Source organism: Cebus imitator, unplaced genomic scaffold, assembly GCF_001604975.1.
Source record: "Cebus imitator isolate Cc_AM_T3 unplaced genomic scaffold, Cebus_imitator-1.0 Scaffold35, whole genome shotgun sequence".
Lineage (NCBI taxonomy): Eukaryota > Metazoa > Chordata > Mammalia > Primates > Cebidae > Cebus > Cebus imitator.
Genome location: NW_016107350.1, coordinates 9,001,737 through 9,021,075, shown reverse-complemented (window position 1 = coordinate 9,021,075; position 19,339 = coordinate 9,001,737). Strand labels below are relative to the sequence as shown.

The following is a 19,339-nucleotide window of genomic DNA, read 5'->3' as shown; positions in this document are numbered from 1 at the left end:
AAGAAAACGCGTTCAAATCCCCACTTCCCTCCAGCTACCTTTCTTCCACCTACTTACAGAGACTCTCATCATGAACCTTTGTCCATCTCTCCTGCTTATTGCTTCTCATTTTTTCCTCACCCCACTGCCATCTGGTCTCTGCCTCTCTGCCCCCTGGAGACTCTTCTCTCCAAAGATGGAGCTGACTCTACAGTGTCTACGTCCAGTGTCTATAGCCCTTGTCTGTCCTTTCAGCAGAACCAACATTGTTGTCCAATCTCTGCCTGATGCACTCCCTCCCCGGATTCGTGATCTGTGTACCCTTCTGATGCACAGAACCACTACTTTGGCTTCTCTTGCTCAATATAGAAATTGTGGCAAAATATACATGACATAAAATTGACCATTTTAGGCCTTTTAAACTATACAATTCAGTGGGATTACATACAACTATCATCTCTATTTCCATTTCCAGATCTTTTTTTTATTAACCCCAAAGAGCAACTCTGTACCCATGAAACCTCCCCATCCTCCCATCCCCTAGCCCCTGGAAACCACTATTCTACTTTTTGTTTCTATTAAGTTGCTTTTTCTAGGTGCCAGATATAAGTGGAATCATACAGTATTTGTCCTTTTGTGACTGGCTTATTCCATTTAGCATAATGTCTTCAAGGTTCATTCATGTTGTTGCATGTATCAGGATTTCATTCATTTTTAAAGCCAAATAAAAACCCATTGTATGTATACACCACACTATATTTATCCATTCATCTGTTGATGGACATTAAAATATAACCTACTTCACAAATGTGTATGTCATCCCTGCATGCTGATCTTCTCTGTATTGTTCCAATTTTCATTCATGTACTGCTGAAGGAGCATTCCTGCTGTGTTTTCTAAGTTCTTCTTGCTCTCTCCATATGTCCCCTAAGTGTCCTCATTTCTTAGAGCTTGAAACTCAGTCTTGTTCACTTCTCACTTTGAATACCATGCCAGTACAACCTTGAAGATATCACACATTATCAGTCCTGGTTGTTTGTATAACATTTCTCCCTTTGCATTGAAAATCTGCACCTAGCTGCTAGATAAGAATTCTTCCAACCAACCCTGGACATCCTTTCCTCCAGGAAGTCAGATCTTGTTCTTCTAGGTAGAGGGGATAGACTCCTCTTATTAGTTATATCTATCACATCATAGGTTCTATCGTGTTCCTCTTATTCATTATATCTATCACATCACAGGTTATGTTGTGATGAATTACAACTGTTTATTGGCTAATCTGTCTTGTCTATTATGTTGTAAATATCCCAAGAGCAGGGGTTACAGCAAAGGAATGTAAATTATGTTTGGATGATGTTGTTGATGATGATTTAATAATAATGATAAAGATCACAATAATGTTCATGATAACTATCATGATGCTGATGATGCCAATGATGATAATGATGATGCTGATGATGATGGTGATAGTGCTGGGGAGATGGTGATGATGATGTTAATGATGGTAATGGTAATGATGATGATGAGGTTAATAATGATGGTGATGATAGTGATGATGATTATGATATTGATGATGGTGATGGTGATGGTGCTGATGATGACAATTAGGATGGTGATGTTAGTGATGGTGATGATGATGATGGTGATGATAATGGTGATGGTGATGATGATGATGATGATGAAAGTGATGGTGATAGTGATGATAGTGATGATGATGATGATGATGGTGATGGTGATGATGATGATGGTCATGATGATGATGATGAAAGCGATGGTGATGGTGATGATAGTGATGATGATGATGATGATGGTGATGGTGATGATGGTGATGGTGATGATGATGATGATGTTGATGATGGTGATGAAAGTGATGGTGATGGTGATGATAGTGATGGTGATGATGATGGTGATGATGATGGTGATGATGAAAGTGATGGTGATGGTGATGATAGTGATGATGATGTTGATGATAATGGTGATGGTGATGGTGATGATGAAAGTGATGGTGGTGGTGATGATGATGGTGATGGTGATGGTGATGATGATGGTGATGATGAAAGTGATGGTGATGGTGATGATAGTTATGGTGATGATGATGATAATGGTGATGGTGATGATGAAAGTGATGGTGGTGGTGATGATAGTGATGATGATGATGTTGTTGATAATGGTGATGATGATGATGGTGATGATGATGATGTTGATGATGGTGATGATGGCAGTAATGGTGATGGTGATGATAGTGATGATGATGATGATGATAGTGATGATTATGATGTTGATGCTGATGATGTCCAGCAATATTGAATGCTGTTCATGTGCCAGGCACTGTACTAAGTGTTTTACATGAATTATTTTATCCTCACCTTGATACTATGAAACAGGTTCTGTTTTTATCCCTAGTATACAGACCCATTTCCTGAGACTCTCAGGAAGGTTAAGTAACTTTCTCAAGGTCACATGACTTGTGGATATGGGTTTTGAACTCCCCTGCAGAGCTGAACTCTTAAACAGCTAGTAGACTGAATTTTCAGTTTCTGGAAAACATTTTGGTGATTATGTTGTTGTTAGAGAATTATTGCTTAGTTTGTTAATTTACAATAGCATAAATTGTCACAGTGGTAGGCATGTAAGGCATACACATGAAACTGACTTTTTTAAAAAACTGTCCAATCAATTTAAATGTTTAGAATATCCAACAAATTGAAAAAGCCAAAAAAGGATGCTCCAAGAAGGCCGAATAGGAACAGCTCTGGAATGCAGTTCCCAGCAAGAACACAGAGGGTAACTGATCACCGCATTTCCAAATGAATTTTTATTGCCCACAGACCAGGAGATTCCAGGTGGAAAGTGCCACAAGTCTCCAGCATGGCTGTTTCAGATGGTGCAGTGGGTCTTCACACAAAAACTGACACAAATCTCTGTGCTGTTTCAACTGGCACCTGGAATGCCTGGAAGACAAAGTCACCCATTAATTGAAAAAACAGGGAGCCAGGTGATCTGGCTTGGCAGTTCCCATCCCCACAAAGACTAGCAATCTGAAACACTCTGGATTGAGAGTTTGACAGCAAGCACAGCTGGACCCCGGATGGTCCAGCTCTGTTGGGGGAAGGGTGTCCACCATTACCGCAGCAGTCCACCACCACCAAGGCAGTCCACCACTACCAGGGCAGTCCACCACTACTGAGGGAGTCCACAATTACCGAGGCAGTCTGCCATTACTGAGGCAGTCTGCCATTACTGAGGCAGATCATCATTACCGAGGCAGTTCTAACTATACCTCTATAAATAAAACTGCAAGGAAGTTCACACAGCAGCTGGGCACAGCCCATGGCAACTTAGCAATATCTCTGCTGGCAGACTGTGACTATGCTATCTCCTCGATGAGCAGAGCATCTCTGACAAAAGGTAGCAGCACATCAGGAACTTACAAATAAAGCTCCAACTTCCCAGGAGAGAGCATCTGGGAAAAAAGGTGGTTATGAGCTCCACTGCAGTAGATTTAAATGTACCTGCCCAGCAGCTCTGAACAGAACTACGGAGCTCACAGCTCAGCACTTGAGCTCCTATAAGGGACAGACTGTCTCCTCAAGCAGCCCCCTGACCCCCCGTATATCCAAAGAGACACCTCATAAAGTAGAGCTCAGGCTGACATCTGGCAGGTATCCTTCTGGGAAAAAGATAACAGAAGAAGAACCTGGCAGCAACCCTTACTGGTCTGCAGCCACTGCAGCTGATCCCCAGGCAAGCAGGGTCTGGAATGGACCTCCAGCAGTCCTAAAGCAGAGGATCCTGTTAGAAGGAAAACTAAGAAAAAGAAAGAAATAACTTCATCATCACCAAAAAGATCCACTCAGAGACCCCATCTGAAAGTCACCAACTACAAAGACCATAGGTAGATAAATCCACAAAGATGGGAAGAAACCAGCACAAAAAGGAGGAAAACACCCAAAACTAAAACACCTATTCTCCTCCAAGGGATCACAGCTCCTTACCAGCAAGGGAATAAGGCTGGATGGAGAATGAGTCTGATGAATTGACAGAACAGGCTTCAGAAAATGGGTAAAAACAAACTTCTCTGAGCTAAAGGAACGTGTTCTAACCCAATGCAAAGAAACTAAGAACCTTGAAAAAAGGTTAGATGAAATGTTAATGAGAATAAACAGTTTAGAAAAGAATACAAATGAATTAATGGAGCTGAAAAACACCACATGAGAACTTCATGAAGCATACACAAGTTTCAGTAGCCAAATCAACCAAGCAGAAGAAAGGATATCAGAGATTGAAGATCAACTCAATGAAATAAAATGAGAAGGCAAGATTAGAACAAAAAGAGTGAAAAGAAATGAACAAAGCATCCAAGAAATATGGGATTATGTGAAAAGTTTGATAGGTGTACCTGAATGTGAGGGAGAGAATGAATCCAAGCTGAAAAACACTCTTCAGGATATTATCCAGGAAAACTTCCCCAACCTAGCAAGGCAGGAAAATATTCAAGTCCAGGAAATACAGAGAACGCCACAAAGATATTCCTCAAGAAGAGCAACCCTAAGGCACATAATCATCAGATTCACCCAGGTTGAAATGAAATAAAAATGCTAAGGGCAGCCAGAGAGAAAGGTTGGGTTACACACAAAGGGGAGCCCATCAGACTCACAGTGGATCTCTTGGCAGAAACCCTACAAGCCAGGAGAGAGTGGGGGCCAATATTCAACATCCTTGAAGAAAAGGACTTTCAACCTAGAATTTCACATCCAGTCAAACTAAGCTTCATAAGTGAAGGAGAAATAAAATCCTTTCGGAACAAGCAATTGCTGAGAGATTTTATCACCACCAGGCCTGCCTTACAAGAGCTTCTGAAAGAATCACTAAACATAGAAAGGAACAACCAGTACAAGCCAGTCCAAAAATGTACCAAATGGTAAAGACCATTGACACAATGAAGAAACTCTGTCAACTAATGGGCGAAACAACCAGCTAGCATCAAAATGGCAGGATCAAATTCTCACATAACAACATTAACCTTAAATGTGAATGGGCTAAATGCCCCAATCAAAAGACACAGACTGGCAAATTGGATAAAAAGTCAAAACCCATCGGTGTGCTGTATCCAGGAAACCCATCTCACGTGCAAGGATACACATAGGCTCAAAATAAAGCGATGGAGGAAGATTTACCATGCAAATAGAGAGAGAGGAAAAAAAGTAGGAGTTGCAATTCTAGTATCTGATAAAATAGACTTTAAACCAACAAAGATCAAAAGAGACAAAGAAGGGCATTACATAATGGTAAAAGGATCAATGCAACAGCAAGAGATAATGATCCTAAATATATACGCACCCAATACAGGAGCACCCAGATACATAAAGCAAGTTCTTAATGACCTACAAAGAGACATAGACTCCCAAACAATAATAGTGGGAGACTTAACACTCCACTGTCTATATTAGACAGATCAATGAGACAGAAAATTAACAAGGATATCCAGGACTTGAACTCAGATCTGGATCAAGAAAACCTAACAGACATTTACAGAACTCTCCACCCAAAATCTATAGAATATATAGTCTTATCAGCACCACATCACACCTACTCCAAAACTGATTACATAATTGGAAGTAAATCACTCCTCAGCAAATGCAAAAGAATGAAAATCATAGCAAACAGTCTCTCAAACCACAGTGCAATCAAATTAGATCTCAGGATTCAGAAACTAACTCAGAACTACACATCTTCATGGAAACTGAACAACTGGCTCTTGAATGTTGGCTGGATAAACAGTGAAATGAAGGCAGAAATAAGGATGTTCTTGGAAACCAACAAGAATGAAGACACAGTGTACCAGAATCTCTGGGACACATTTAAAGCAGTGTGTAGAGGGAAATTTATAGCAATAAATGCCCACATGAGAAACTAGGAAAGATATAAAATTGGCACCCTATCGTCAAAATTGAAAGAGCTAGAGGAGCAAGATTAAAAAAACTCAAAAGCTAGCAGAAGACAAGAAATAACTAAGATCAGAGCAGAGCTGAAGGAGATAGAGACACAAAAACCCTTCAAAAAATTAATAAATCCAGGAGCTGGTTTTTTGAAAAGGTCAAAAAAATAGACCACTAGCCAAATTAATAAAAAAGAAAAGAGAGAAGAATAAAATAGATGCATTAAAAAACAACAAAGGGGATATCACCACTGATTCCACAGAAATACAAACTACCATCAGAGATCACTACAAAGAACTCTATGCACATCAACCAGTAAACCTGGAAGAAACGGATAAATTCATGGACAGTTGCACCCTCCAAAGCCTAAACCAAGAAGAAGTTGAAACCCAGAATAGACCAATAACAAGGGCTGAAGTTGAGGCAGCAATTGATAGCCTACCAACCAAAAAAAGCCCAGGTCCAGATGGGTTCTCAGCCAAATTCTACAAGACATTCAAAGAGGAGCTGGTACCACTCCTTCTGAAACTATTCCAAACAATCCAAAAAGAGGGAATCCTTCCCAAATCATTTTATGAGATCAACATCATCCTGATAAAAAATCCCAGCAGAGACTCAAAAAAAAAAAAAAAAAAAAAAAAGAAAATTTCAGGCCAGTATCCGTGATGAACATAGATGCAAAAATCTTCAATAAAATACTGGCAAACTGATTGCAACAACACACCAAAAAGCTTATCCATCACAATCAATTAGGATTCATCCCAGGGATGCAAAGCTTGTTCAACATACACAAGTCTACAAACATAATCCACCACATTAACAGAACCAAAGTCAAAAACCACATTATTATCTCAATAGATGCAGAGAAGGCCTTTGACAGAATTCAACAGCCCTTTATGCTAAAAACTCTGTATAAACTAGATATCAATGGAACGGATCTCAAAATAATAAAAGCTATTTATGACAAACCCACAGCCAATATCATACTGAATGGGCAAAAACTGGAAGCATTCCCTTTGAAATCTGGCACTAGACAAGGATGCCCTCTCTCACCACTCCTATTCAATATTGTATGAAAGTTCTAGCCAGAGCAATCAGGCAAGAAAAAGAAGTAAAGTGTGGAAGTCAAATTGTCTCTATTTGTAGATGACATGATTGTATATTTAGAAGACCCCCTGGGTCTCAGTCCAAAATCTCCTGAAACTGATAAGCAACTTCAGCAAAGTCTCAGGTTACAAATGAAGGAAGCACAAGCATTCCTATACACCAATAACAGACTTAAAGAAAGCCAAATCAAGAATGAACTGCCATTCACAATTGCTACAAAGAGAATAAAATACCTAGGAATACAACTAACAAACGATACAAAGGATGTCTTCAAGGAGAACTACAAACCACTGTTCAAAGAAATAAGAGAGGACACAAACAGATGGAAAAACATTCCATGCTCATGGTTAGGAAGAATCAATATCATGAAAATGGCCATACTGCCCAAAGTAATTTATAGGTTCAACGCTATCCCCATCAAGCTACCTATGACCCTCTTCACAGAAATGGAAAAAACCACCTTAAACTTCATGTGGAACCAAAAGGGAGCCTGCATAGCCAAGTCAATTCTAAGCAAAAAGAACAAGGATGGGGGCATCATGCTACCTGACTTGAAACTATACTACAAGGCTACAGTAATCAAAACAGCATGGTACTGGTACCAAAACAGACATATAAACCAATGGAACAGAACAGAGGTATCGGAGGCAATGCCACACATCTACAAACATCTGATCTTTGACAAACATGACAAAAACAAGCAACGGGGAAAGGATTCTCTGTTTAATAAATGATGCTGGGAAAACTGGCTAGCTATGTTCAGAAAGCAGAAACTGGACCCCTTCCTGAATCTTTACACTAAAATTAACTCCAGAGGAATTAAAGACTTAAACATAAGACCTAACACAATAAAAACCCTAGAAGAAAACCTAGGCAAAACCATTTGGGACATAGGCACAGACAAGGACTTCATGACTAAAACACCAAAAGCATTGGCAACAAAAACCAAAATAGACAAATGGGATCTAATTAAACTCCAGAGCTTCTGTACAGCAAAAGAAACAATCATTAAATGAACTGGCAACCAACAGAATGGGAAAAAACTTTAGCAATCTACCGATCTGACAAAGGGCTAATATCCAGAATCTACAAAGAACTAAAATAGATTTACAAGAAAAAAACAAACAAACCCATTCAAAAGTGGGTAAAGGATATGAACATACACTTTTCAAAAGAAGACATACATGAGGCCAACAAACATATGAAAAAATGCTCATCATCACTGGTCATTAGAGAAATGCAAATCAAAACTACATTGAGATACCATCTCATGCCAGTTAGAATGGTGATCATTAAAAAATCTGGAGACAACAGATGCTGGAATGGAGAGGATGTGGAGAAACAGAAATACTTTTACACTGTTGGTGGGAGTGCAAATTATTCAACCATGTGGAAAACAGTGTGGCGATTCCTCAGGGACCTAGAAAGAGAAAACCATTTGACCCAGCAATCCCATTACTGGGTATATATCCAAGGGATTATAAATCGTTCTGTTATAAAGACACATGCACACATATGTTCATTGTGGCACTGTTTACAATAGCAAAGACCTGGAAGAAACCCAGATGCCCATCGATGATAGACTGGAAGGGGAAAATGTTGCACATACACACCATGGAATATTATGCAGCCATCAAAAATGATGAGTTCGTGTCCTTTATAGGGACATGGATGAACCTGAATACCATCATTCTTAGCAAGCTGACACTAAAACAGAAAAACACCACATGTTCTCACTCATAGTTGGGTGTTGAACAATGAGAACACATGGACACAGGGAGGGGAGCATCACACACTGGGGTCTGTTGAGGTGGACTCGAGGAGGGACAGAAGAGGGTAGGGAGTTGAGGAGGGATTATATGGGAAGAAATGCCAGATATAGGTGATGGGGATGGAGGCAGCAAACCACATGGCCATGTATGTACCTATGCAACAGTCCTGCATGTTCTTCACATGTACCCCAGAGCCTAAAGTGAAATAAAATATATATATTAGAAAAAAAAGAATATCCAACAAGTCAACATTTAGCTAAAATGAGTACTTTTGACAAGGGCACTTTTGGGTTTATATTTGTATATATGTAAAGTAGAGGGATTGATAAAGCTGTATTTTTTAGAAACCAATTAGAAAATAAAATCTGCAAGCTGCGCTTCTTTCATGGAAGTTATAGAAGCTGCCGCTCTGAATTTACTGCTAATTTGGACTAATTTCTATCCTACCAGCTGCATGTGAAAGAATGTTATCCACATTTTCTTTTTAAAAAAGTGAGGTACAACGCTTGCACGCAGCACATTTTATACCTCATTTATAAATGACCTTAAATGTGGAATAGTTTTAAATAAATATTCCATTTTCATTGTTTGATTTTGCCATCAGTGGCATAAACAAGCTTTGTTTATTTTAATGTCTGGAGCTTCTGCTGTAAGACATATGTGAGCAATTATATCATCCTAACATCTTAACTCACCTTTTTCTTTTTTTAAAAAAGCATAATTTGCTTTTTTCCTTCTCTTCTTAATTTATTGCCAATGTGTTCATGTTTATCATTTCTAAGTAATATGACAAACACATCAATGGCTCTTCAAGAAGGCCAAAGGTTGTGACATTTAGATATTTTTAAGGATATTCGAAATAAATATTTTTATATTTTTGGAAACAGCTTTCTTAGTTTTCACTGAAAAAAACCTTAAAACATTCTCCATATGTTCCAGTAATTTAGGTAAATTTACAACAACAAAGTAAAAGAGGCGTCAGTCTAGTAGTTTTGGAAATAGATGAAGAATGAAAATAGCTGGATGCAGGTAATTAAAACCAAAAGGACAAGGGACAGTAGAAAAACTCTCATTATATTAAAATTTGGTCTTGTGAAATATGTGTATCTACCATCTTGTAATAAAGTGCTGTGGCAAGTATTGTAAATCAAACCCATAAAGTTGTGGGAGTAGAATTTATGTACCTGTAACAGCCCTATGTATACTGTCTTAAATGATTTGTGCTTACATAACAAATGAATGAATCTTAGAGTCAGCATAGAGTAGTGTTTAATTACACAGGCTGCACCTCCTGCAATCTGACATTAGCTTTGCTACATCCTAAGGATGTGGTGTAGGACAAACAACTTGGTTTCTCTGGGCTTTTTCTTATGTAAATAATATGGGTAATAGTGGTACCTTCCTGATAGCATTGTTATGGGGATTAAATGCCTTGATATAGAAGGCATTTTGACAGTCTCTGGCACATAGTAAGCTTATATGTGTTAGCTTTGGTTATATGATTGTTTTTCATTCTCATTCTTCTCAAAGGAATAAAGTGAAGGTGAAGTTAATAGTAACAGAATGAACCTAGTTTGATATGATGAAAAACATGCAAGCATCACAACACAAGTTTAAACTGCTGAAAGGGGTCCAATTCCAACGAGCTAACATCCAGATGCAAAGTGACCTGAGAGCGGAAAACTGAACGTTAACTTGAGTGTCTGCCCCAGTCGGTTGATAGTGCCAGTGTGAAGTGATGAGCTGAGGAGGCAGGGAGGCTGGTGTGGACCTCAGGGAGGAGCGTGCTGTGGCTGAGTGATGTCTGCCAAGTGCCAGGAGGGGTGGGTGTTGCATTTCACCCTGTATTTCCCTTCCCTTGCCTAGAGCAAGTTCACACACCCAGGCCTGCTGCTTGAGCCAAATTCACTTCTTGTGAAAGAGTTTGGGAAGAGAGAGTGAGAGAACATTCATCTATATCATTTTGACCAAGATACAGCTCTACCCACGTCTATCAGCTGAGGCCAAATGTTTAGATAAGCACAGTCAGGAAATCCGTAGCTGCCGGCCAAATAGTCCTTTATCCTGTGAGATGGGATCAGTTTACTAAAATTTCCTTTTAGTAAAAGGAAAGGCAAAGGCCCCTGCTAAATGCTCATGGACAATGTCAACAATGCCTTTTATAATGGGCTTTAAAAAATCACAAAGTGACAATTTTTATCATCCTTGGAGGATTTCTTCACTGCTACCTTCAAATTCCCAAAGTGTCTTGTCTAATTCTACTGTTTGTTTTCACTCACACCAACTCAAGAATCAATGACATTTGTGGAGTCTGATTAATCCCTTATAAATGGCTGTTATGCATTAAAGTCAGCATATCAAGCATGTTGGGATATTTGAAGAAGCCTGCAAAGTAACACATTTTATATACATTATCTCACTAAGCTTTATAAGCACTCTGTAAGGTATATATTATCCCCAGGTAAGAATACTGACACAGAGAGATAAATAACTCTTCCAAGATTACTCACCTAGAAATGTATATCTGACTCCAGAATCATAGTTTATCATTTCGTTTGTTTGCTGTTCTGGTGAGTTTGTAGGTACTCTGACTCTTGGGGTCAGGAAATGGTTTAGTGCCAATGTAAAATTTAGCTCCATGGAAAAGAGGCAACTGGGAATGGCCAGGTTGTAATTATTTAGTCATCAAACATTACAAAGGAACTGACTGAGCACTAAGACTGGAAGAGACCAACTCTTGGCCTTGTTCACACCACTGGACAAGCAGGTGCTACTATCCCTGGTTAAGCAGGTGCCTCTGGGGCCAGCACAGCCTTATACTTGTGGGCATCAGATATTGGCTGGGCAGTCCAAGGAGGATTGGGAAGATATGGTGTTGGGAATGCAACAGCATCTGGGATCACTTTACATTGATAAGTTCTATATTCCAGATTAACATGCTTAGTAAAATAACTGAAAACAAAAATCTGTCAGATTCTCCTTTCATGTAATACCTTAAACACTTATCATACCAGCACAAAGCAGAACCTGAAAGAGCTCAGCCTGGATGGATCGTATACCTGGCTGATGGAAGATACACAGTTTAACAATAATGGAAAATATGATCATGCTTTGCAGCAAAGAGCTTTCCTGGTCAGGTGCAAATAATCATGCCTGAGAAGGTGGGAAAAGATATAAAACAGGCTGGGCTCATCTTTGAAGTCTGGTAGATTTCAGAAGATTTTAGCATTCTTGGATCATCTTATTGTTCCTTTACTTAAAGAGAAGTTCTAACCAAAATATCTGTGAACAGTAAGATTGAAAATGGGAGAAAAAGCTTTTAATTTCTGCTTGTTTGGATGTAGGTGAGAAGAGAGTGGAGCTTATCTTCCAACTGTGAGCAGAACTGTTCTCTCTCACCCCTTCCCCCAGAAGATCCCAGGACCTATGTGTCACTCCCTGAAGATTTTACGCAGACGGGAAGTTGTTTAAAGAGATATCTCTTGGATCCTCACAGAGGGACTCTAGTGCACTTCCTGAAAACCCACAGAAAAAAATAGTTTCACATTTAGTGAAAGGGAATGGAAATATGCGTGTCAGCTGACATTGTCTTCTGAAGTCAAAATGCAGGAACAAATCCAGGATGTGGGAGATGAGAGAGACACCTGTCTGGGTTTTTCCAGACACATGAATGTGATGAAAAACAAAAATGGTAGCGGAGAAGCACCATCCTAGATTTAGAGAGACTCAAGAGACATGATAACCATAATACCAAGTGCATTTTATGAACTTTGAGTGGATCTTAGATTAGGAAAAAGAAAAGTTATGAAACACATTTTTGGAGACAATAAGCATCTCAAGGTGAGGTCTTACAATGAATACAACTTGCTATCAAATCATTCAGAAGAAAAAAAAGGAGATCAAACTAGAGAGATAAAGAAAACAGTGCAATATTAACAGTTGGTGAATCTATGGAAAGAGAACACGGGTGCTTCATGATACTATTCATTCTGTGTTTTTGAAGATCTGAAAGTTTTATAAATAAAAATTGGAGAAATACAATCCCTAAGACTGTGTCTCTTTTCTGGAATGCCACATGCAGAACTCATCTCACAGATCAGCAATTGTCTTCTGAGTGTCCACCAGGTGCAGACGTCTTCTTGAGACATGTTTTATGTTTTCCTTAATTCTATTTTGTCTTTCCCAGAATGATGACTTGGCTTCGCACACACTTAGCGCTTTGGAAATACTGTTATAATTTTTAAAGTAAATTCTATTTTAAATAAATGCTGTTAGATGAGTCACCTTGGACAATTTACTTCACATTTGACAGTGTGTCATCTTCCCGTTTCCTGACACTCTCGTTTGTGAACACTTCATCTCCAAGTTTCTCCACTTGAGTGGTTGGTTTCTGGAGATGTCCAGAGCTCATGCTCTGTCTGGGAGCGACCACAAGATGGCAGTGTTTCAGAACATTGTTCTACTGGGAAGGAGCACATGAGAGTGTAGTTGAACCATTGACAAAGCTTCAATAGCAGAAGGCTGGCCGATCAAATGCTGCGTTCAACATCCAAAAGATTTGAAACAAAGACCTAGAAGGTGGACTGGGAGAAAGACAATCTGAGTTGTCCCTGTTATATCCCTTGCCTAGAGCTCAACCAGTTTATATAGCAGTATTCCCATGGAAAATCAAGTATTTTCTTGTCTGTGCCAACACTGAGTTTGTCATTTTCCTCCAGCTGTCTCTGTGGTCATGTGTCAATGCAAGGACTTCTCCTGGCATTTTTCTTTGTTAGCCCATGACCCACTAAATTTACTATGTAAGAAATACAAATCACATTCTACATTATGGTCTCTATTTGTGGTACATATTCTAAATATGACCAGCAATGGATATTCTTGCCTCCTATGTGTATCCATAGAATTATGGATTTTTGGATGTTACCATGATCCATCCATCAACTTAAAAATTAAAGAAAAAATGTTTCTCATTTAGAACCATTATGTAGGTTCTAATCATTATGTAGGTTCTAATCATTATGTAGGTTGGACTTTTATACTTTGCAAGGATCTAATGATTGAAATGTATGATTTTGATGACCCTGTGACAAAGCAAAACAAAGTCATCTTTGTCTAATGTCCAGTGGAGACTCAGTAAATTCCAGAGAAGTCTAATAGAAACAAAACTTGATGACTATGCAATTTTCTTTGGATGAGCTTCAAATTGAGGCTATAGATCATTGTGAATGTCTAGGAGAGTTCAGTGATGCTGAAGAAGTTAGAAGTTGAGAAGAATTTAGAAGGCTGCTATGGGATCCTCTTGCAAATATAGTCCCTTATTCGATAAATCTGCTTGTCCTTTTCGCCGGTGTGGGCTCTTTCGCAGGACTCTTTTCATTTCTGCAGGGTGAGCTTGATGTCTGGTGATGCATCATTTGGGGTCTTTTTCTCTGACAGCCTCCTGATAAATTCTTCCCCAAATGGACGGCCACTTGAGCAACTGTGTTTAATGGATTATCTCTTTAGAACAGCATAACCTTTGGATTATTGAAGGCTGAGTGAAATGCAAATGTTTATCTTCCACTTGGCAAACCTGCAAACTGAATTAATCCCTGGCTCATTTATCAGGTCAACCAGCAAAATGGCTTCCTACTGTGTAAAGATGTAATGGTGTGCATAGAAAAGCTTGTACTTGGACTGGAACCTCTGAACCTAAATTATCATAGACTGTCTTAGCAGTTAGTGTATGTTCTGCTGTTTCACAATTATGGATTATCTTTCTTTGCTTTTTTGGACATGGAGTCTTGCTCTGTCATTCAGGCTGGAGTGCAGTGGCCAATCTCGGTTCACTGCAACCTCCACTTCCTGAGTTCAAGCGATTCTCCTGCCTCAGCTTCCTGAGTAGCTGGTATTACAGGTGTGGCTAATTTTTGTATTTTAGTAGAGACGGAGTTTCTACCACGTTGGTCAGGTGGGTCTCAAACTCCTGACCTCAAGTGATCTGCCTGCCTTGGCCTCCCAAAGTGCTGGGATTACAGAAGTGAGCCACTGCACCTGACCTACAATTATGGATTACCTTTTATTTCTGATTTTCTGAAAGCTCCAGGGATTAACTGTGAACTGGGATGAATTATTGTGAAGCCTATTGTTCTGCCTATAAATACCAGAGTCAGTATTTTGCCTCTGACATCATGATACACTATTGTTATCAAGACTCCATTCTTAAGATTTGCATTTGATCATTGATTAAGTTTTTCCCCCTAAAGTGGAACACTCTTTATCACCCTGGAAAGTAATGACTAGAGCTGCCATTATTGGTAGTGGACTTCATTCGCTCTTAAAAACAATATTACTGGACCTAGAAATAGAAATTCCATTTGACCCAGCAATCCCATTACTGGGTATATATCCAAAGGATTACAAATCGTTCTACTATAAGGACACGTGCACACGAATGTTCATTGAAGCACTGTTTACAAGAGCAAAGACCTGGAACCAACCCAAATGCCCATCAACGATAGACTGGATAGGGAAAATGTAGCACATATACACCATGGAATATTATGCAGCCATCAAAAACGATGAGTTTGGGTCCTTTGTAGGGACATGGATGAACCTGGAAACCATCATTCTCAGCAAACTGACAGAAAAGTAGAAGATCAAACACCGCATGTTCTCACTCATAGGTGGGTGTTGAACAATGAGAACACATGGACACAGGGAGGGGAGCACTACACACTGGGGTCAGTTGGGGGGACATAGGGGAGGGATGGTGGGGGGTGGGGAGCTGGGGAGAGATAGCAAGGGGAGAAATGTCAGATGTAGGTGATGGGGAGGAAGGCAGCAAATCACACTGCCACGTGTGTACCTATGCAACAATTTTGCATGTTCTTCACATGTACCCCCAAACCTAAAATGCAATAAAATAAATAAATGGGGAAAAAAAACCAATATTACCTCCCAACCTTAATCCCATTGGTTGTTTGTTCATAAAAGTCAAAAATTAAAAAAGAATTAATTGTTAAAGAGCTGGAGAGTAAAAATTTCATTGCATAAGCAAAAATTTCTCACAGCAGACTCTTTTGTCTCATTATGCCAATTCTAAAATAAATTAGAGCCCCTTTTTTTGGGCTTCTTTGTGCAAGGAAAGAATGAGCTTTAGCGCATCATTTGTTTTTGTAGTGTCTTCAGGCATATCAGTCCTCAGTAAAATGACAGTTGTAGGACTGGCAGAGACATTGGCTGACCCACAGAAAGCAGACCTGCTCTCACTTTTTTCCTGCTCTCTCTGGAGCATGCACTAATCCTTTAAGCTGTTTGGCGGACAAGCGTCATTCAATAGTGAGACAGAATCAAGGGCCAGTGGGTGAGGACCAAGTCCTTCTACAAGATATTTGTGCAAAGGGTTCAGTAGGGAGACAAGCTGTTCTCCTCCAATGTACCCTTAAGAAACAGCATGCTTTTCTCTGCCAAAGAAATAACTGTCTCTTCAGAGAGCTGCCACAATAAATGTCCCTGAGTCCAAGTGGGCTGTCTCCTTAGGGGTGTGCTGATGTGTCTGTATCTGCATATGCGTAGAGAGTGATGCAGTAGGCTTTTCAAAATGGAAAAGTAAGTGGAACTGACGAAGAGCTGAAATGATAAAGGCAAACTGAAGTGAACAATATTTTATTTTAAAGGAAGGACAGAACGATACTCTCTTGTAGTTCATATTGTTCACCAAAAAATGCCTCAGGATGAACCACAGGCCTATCTTTACAAACATAGCTTCCAGCTTGGCTGGATTAGATTGGGTCTGTTTTTTCATCTCCACCATTCAAAGAACATCATATATTTTAACTTTTGTGAAAACTCCCCTTAATGAAAACAAAAGTAATTAACAGCCTCAGCAGCTTAGCTGCCAAGAGTCCCTGTGGCTCTTCCCTGCTTATAGATCTACGAGTACAGGCGCTGCATACCAACAACGCTGGTACACATTTTTCCCTCTTCTACTTGTTGTCTAGGTACCTTATAACCAGTTAAGGATGACTACTATCCAATAGAAAGGTTTAAATTGTTTTCATTGCTATGCTAGAAAATTGGTGATCAAAGACATTTCCTAAATGCAAGACATCCTTTTGAGTAAGAGGCATTTCAATGAGATGCTTTATATCAGGATTTTTATCATCACACTAATCTTGAGATGGCTGGACTTTGTGTGTGTGTGTGTGTGTGTGTGTGTGTGTGTGTGTGTGTGCATGAGTGAGCTGGCTTAGCACCTGAGCAGCCAGGGTGCAATATTTAAGGAGGCTCTCACTCTTGTACAAGTTCAAGATTGGTAATTTCTCTTTTTTTCTTTTGAGACCCAGTCTCACTTTGTAGCCCAGGCTGGAGTGCAATGGTGCGAAATCTCGGCTCACCATAACCTCTGCCTCCTGAGTTCAAGTGATTCTCCTGCCTCAGCCTCCCGAGTAGCTGGAATTATGGGCATGCGCCACCACGCCTGGCTAATTTTGTATTTTTAGTAGAGACAGGGTTTCACCATGTTGGTCAGGCTGGCCTTAAACTCTTTACCTTAGGTGATCTGCCTGCCTCAGCCACCCAAAGTGCTGGGATTACAGGCATGAGCCACTGCGCCCAGCCAGATTGGTACTTTCAAGTAAGTACCTCCTTAAATATTGGCTTTAGGTGTCTTGTACCACACCTATTCTCTAATAGAAGGGGTGACGGGTAGAGGAATTGCTGGTGTAGTTTCCTGTCCCCTCATGGATATTGGAGGCCTGTGACACCATGAATGGGTGGGTCAGTGAGCTAGGCTAGATATGGCAGAGCTGTCACCTCTCCAAGATACTAAAAATGAATGAAGCTAAAGCACTGTTGCAAAATTTGTGATGAGTTTATAATGTCTGCAATTTAACTCATTAATTCTTCCAACAAATCTGCTAAGTACAAGGCATTGTAGGAGAAAGGTGTAGGTCAGAAGACTAAACCAGTCTAGTCTTACCATGTTATTCTGCCTGCTTTTATTCACAAATGAATCCTATGATAAAAACGTGAATTCATAATACATTCTAAGTGGTACAATTTTTGAATGAGAGTCACGTTTTAAGCTGTCAGATAAAAATATTCTCTCAAAGCTGCTAGCGTATCTTCCTGGCTGCACGCATCCACTTATTTGTTGATAAGGCCAGGAGCCTACATTTGAGACCCTCCAACTCTCTAGAGCCTAAGGCAAGTGGCCCGTTAGCCCCTTACCTCCTCTGCATAAGTCCCATATTGGGGGGTCTAACTGGCAAACAACTATGGACCAAGTCGGTTTCGAGAAATGTATTAGTCAGTGTTCTCTAAAGAGACTAATAGGACAGGTATATATATACAGGGGAGTTTATTAAGGAGTATTGACTTGTGTGATCAGAAGGTGAGGTCCCATGATAGGCTGTCTGGAAGCTGAGGAGCAAGGAAGCCAGTCCAAGTAGCAAAGCTGAAGAACTTGGAGTTAGACGTTCAAGGGCAAGAAGCACCCAGTATGGGAGAAAGATGTAGGTCAGAAGACTAAACCAGTCTAGTCTTACCATGTTATTCTGCCCGCTTTTATTCTGGCTGCTTTGGGAGCTGATTAGATGCTGCTCATCTAGATCGAGGGTGGGTCAGCCTTTCCCAGCCCACTGACTCAAATGTTAATCTCCTTTGGCAGCACCCTCACAGATACACCCAGGATCAATACTTTGCATCCTTCAATCCAATCAAGTTGACATGCAGTATTAGCCATCACAAGAATTAATACCCATTCCTGGAAACCTCCCACTCAAAAGCAGAGAAGCAAAGCCCATGGTGACTTTTGAGCAGCAGTAGGGAACCCCAAATGGAGTTTAACCTTCAGGTAAAGAAGAGAAACTGACCAAGGCACTCATCCTGAGAAACAGCCATTTTCACATCAGGCAGTGGCTTTGCACTGGCTGTGTGTTAAGACCATCTGAGGAACTTTAAAATCTGTAAGTGTAAAATCTTGAGATGAGTTGGACACTTCTAGTTTTGCAAATCTCTCCAGGTGATGCTAAGGTGCAACTAGGATTGGAAGGTATTTTCTGAGGAGCCATTACAAGTTGGCCAGGTACATTTATCAGTTATTTCTGTAGAAATCTGTGACCTTTGTTTGATGGAGACAAGCGGGGAAGGCCCTAAAGAGCAAGGAGAATGGAGGATTTCTAGAAAAGCCTCCATTTCCTGGTGAGTACTGCCTGGTAGGCAGGAGCGATTGTTTGGGAGTGAATGGGAAATCCATCATCCTTTCAATGAGAAATGGATAGGGAAATGAAATCATATTTCCAGCTTCCTTTCATATTCTCTAACTTCTGTCCTGCAGCTGCAATAAATTCTGAACCCTGTGCCCCAAAGATGTGTGAGGACAGAAAGCAGATAATGAAGTTCCTTTTCCTAATCATCAAAGACAGTGGTAATGATTTCACTTCCATCCCAGACCTGGTGGCCGAGGAGATGCTGATTCCCAGAAGAGAAAGATCGAGTTGACTGGAGATGAGGTGCTTGCTTCCATGGTTTAAAATGTCAGCTCATCTCTCAAGCTTG

The 19,339-nt window shown here is 40.1% G+C and overlaps 1 pseudogene; it reads right to left on the bottom strand.

The window, feature by feature from the left end:
* Positions 1-764: 764 nt before the first annotated feature.
* Positions 765-861, bottom strand: LOC119470579 (annotated as a pseudogene).
* Positions 862-19,339: the final 18,478 nt, after the last annotated feature.